The 3,195-nt window shown below is 40.2% G+C and overlaps 1 protein-coding gene across 6 annotated transcripts in view; it reads right to left on the bottom strand.

Moving 5' to 3' along the window:
* The window catches only part of FOXN3 (forkhead box N3), a 504,847-nt gene that overhangs the window by 250,927 nt on the left and 250,725 nt on the right, over positions 1-3,195 (bottom strand). The window lies entirely within an intron of this gene.

Below are 3,195 nucleotides of genomic sequence, written 5' to 3'. Positions count from 1 at the left end.
GGCCAATCAGCACTTCTTCTGCAGCTCAAGATGCCAGAGTTACCGTGGCAATGAGAGGTTAAAAGACTTGCCCACCGTCATGTCACCAGCATGGATCGGACGGGGCACTTGAACCTTGAGCTTTGAAAAGGGAAGGGGATAACAGCCTGATACCATGCTAGCAGTTCTATGCAAGATACAGATTTTTATTGAATCTTCTGATTTACTGAAGAGGAAACTGAGGCCCTGAGAGTTTGCCCAAAGTCACAGAATGCCAAAACGCAGAGAGAACCCTATCTCCTGATTTCCAAGCCAGGACACTTTGCTGTATACTGTGTTGCTCTTCCTTTACTCATATGAACATGGTCAAGCCTTCATTATACGTGGATGATCAAAACCTGTGATGTCCAGAATACTCCTAGGTTCATCTCTCTTTGATGCCCCACTCCCAACCCACAATGATCTATAGACTCCCATTTTCTATAGTGCTCACTGCCCATTCTCTTCATCTGACACGAATGCCTTGTACTGTTAGCTATTTCGATATGTACACGGGTCATGTTTCACCCATAGGACTTAAACAACCCTGACGGCAGGGATTTCTCTCTGTCCATTTCTTTGTATATTTCATCCTGCACCGTGACTTGTAAATAACAGGTCAATCAGTAAATTATTGAATTCTAGGTCAGGGTACTAAAACCTCTACCAAACAAAATTCCTGAGGAATCATAAACACATTTTAACGGCAGCCTGAACAACAAGAAGTTAAAGAGAGAAGGGGAACCGATCCATCTTCAACAGGTATTTATTAAGAACCTGAGCTAAGCGTATGTTTACACACAAACACACAATTAATTCATGTGCTTAAGTCTATAAACTGGAAAAAGATTACAACTCTCCTTTCTTCTAATGTCTCAGGTGTGCGGATGCATGTTGAAGTAGTTAAATAAAACATAATTTAAGCTGCCCAAACAATTAGAAAAGTATGAGAGAACTGGTAACCTGGGATAAAGTGACGGTCATTTGACAATTCACGATAACCACGTAGGGCACAGTCTGACACACCTTAGACATTCAGGAAAGCAGAATGCAAAAAGCTCAGGGAAAAAAACAAGCATTATCATGTGACTTAAGAGTCTAAAAATGAAGCAACAAAGTAGAGGAAGTAGAGAGAGTATAAAGGGCAAAATAAAGTTCTCTTTTGCCTTTCTGTGGCATGGAGTTGATCTCAGTCCCTAAGAGTTATGCCAGGAAAGGATAAACTCTGATGGGTCCCTCACCAATACAGAAAGCTTCAAATATGTGCCTAATAGACCTGATGTGTGCTATCTGACCAAGGTCCAGCCTAAGTAAGTCCAGACAAGCTCATCACAGGAATGGTCACAGGGTAATGAATTATTTAGTCAGCTATTCATGAAGGTAGTCTACTAAAACATATAGGGGTTGTAACCTTCATCAGTGGTCCACACAGATGGCATCATGGATCCACTGATTTTTTTTGCCCTTTACTGCCCAATAGTAGGAACAAAGAAGGAATAAGACCAAATAAAATTCCTGCAATTAGGGTGGCATTAACACAAAACTGGAAGAAAGTTGTACTGTTCAGCTCCTATTTTGCTTCTGTCTCTATTCTCAATCAAAGAAAATGATCTTTAAACTGGAAATGGAAGAACAAATTTGGTCAAGGAGGAAACTAATGATCAAGATAAGTAATGGGAGAGAAAGTACTCTGATGCTTTAAATGAGTTCAGATCACCTGGCTCAAATGCATTTTCAATTAAGGGACTGATATAATTTGCAGACGTTGCCCAAACCATTGTCTATAATCTGTGAGATATCATGGAGAAAATAATAATAAGATAATAGTAAGCTAGCATTTATAAAACTCTTTTGAGATTTATAAAACACTTTATAAATATTATTTTATTTGATCATCACAACAACCCTGGGAGGCACAGGCTAATATAATACTCATTTTACTATGAGGAAACTGAGGAAGACAAAATGTTAAGTGACTTGCCTAGGGTCACACAGGTCAGATGTGAACTCAGGTCTTCTTGAATTAAATCACAGTGCTCGTATCCATCATGCAACCTAGAGATGGATTCTGGAAAGCCCAGACCAGTGAGCTTGAAGTACATCCCCCACAAAATTCTCTAACAGATTATTGTACAGATTGATTTGTGAGGAAATCCCAGGAGTTGGAATAGCTTAAACAAAGAAAAAAGTTACAATTTCAACTTGCTTAAAAGCACTTCCAAAAGGCAGAGGCCAGAGTGCTAAGCACTGATGGGAAGCACCAAAATAAATTTTATTAACATACCTGAATAGAAGTTTTTGTAGGACTTTTAGAGTTTGAAAGGACCTGGAAGATCACCTAGTCCCATAGTCCAAGCCTCTCCTTTTCAGGTGAGGAAACTGAGGATCAGGGAGTTAAAGTGACTTTCAAAGGTCACATGCCTATTAAGTGACAAAGCTGGAAGGAACTTCACTGTGTGTCCTGCTATAGTGGTTTCATTTCCTATTTTCATCAGGTTATTAGATTAATAAATCAAAGAAATGCTAAGTAGCTGGAATTCAGCAAGGCATGGGACAAAACCTCTCATGATATACTTGTAGACAAGAGGACTCAATGGCAGCTAGGGAAGTAGGTTTGTAGCTGATTAAATCACAATGCTCAAGGAGTGCTGACTGTATTGGGAGTCAGGAAATCGGATTCTAGCCCTGATTCTGCCACTAACTATCTGACCTTGGTCAAATAACTTTTTCCCCTGTTGGAGGGTGAACCTTATCTATACAATAACACGCTTAAAGGAGAGGATCTCTTAGCTTTGAAATTCACAGACATCTTACACAACATACGAAAATAAAGTCATCAGACACGTCAGATGTCTCTGGCTAGACACAGGGCCGTAATGAGAGGAGGGGAATAGTAGAATCAACAGAAAAGTAGTTTAGAAAGGAGTGAATAGGAAGATTTCAAAGACTGATAAGGAGGTACCGATGGAAAGAGCCCTGAGTCAAGAGTCAAGTCAAGAGGAACCGGGCTCTAATCCTGCCTCTGATGCTTACTAACCTATGTGACCTAGGCCAACTCACTTAACTCCCTTACTCCTCAGTTTCCTTGTCTGTAAAATGACTAGATGACTCCTGGAGCTCCCTCCCAACTCTAGATCAATGAGGCTATTATCATCCTAAGGCCTGAGAGACCTAGTC

This window comes from Phascolarctos cinereus, unplaced genomic scaffold (genome assembly GCF_003287225.1).
Source record: "Phascolarctos cinereus isolate Bilbo 61053 unplaced genomic scaffold, phaCin_HiC Scaffold_3;HRSCAF=262, whole genome shotgun sequence".
Taxonomy (NCBI): Eukaryota; Metazoa; Chordata; class Mammalia; order Diprotodontia; family Phascolarctidae; genus Phascolarctos; species Phascolarctos cinereus.
The sequence above is the reverse complement of the archived record's forward strand: the minus strand, read 5'-3'. Positions and strand labels throughout refer to the sequence as shown.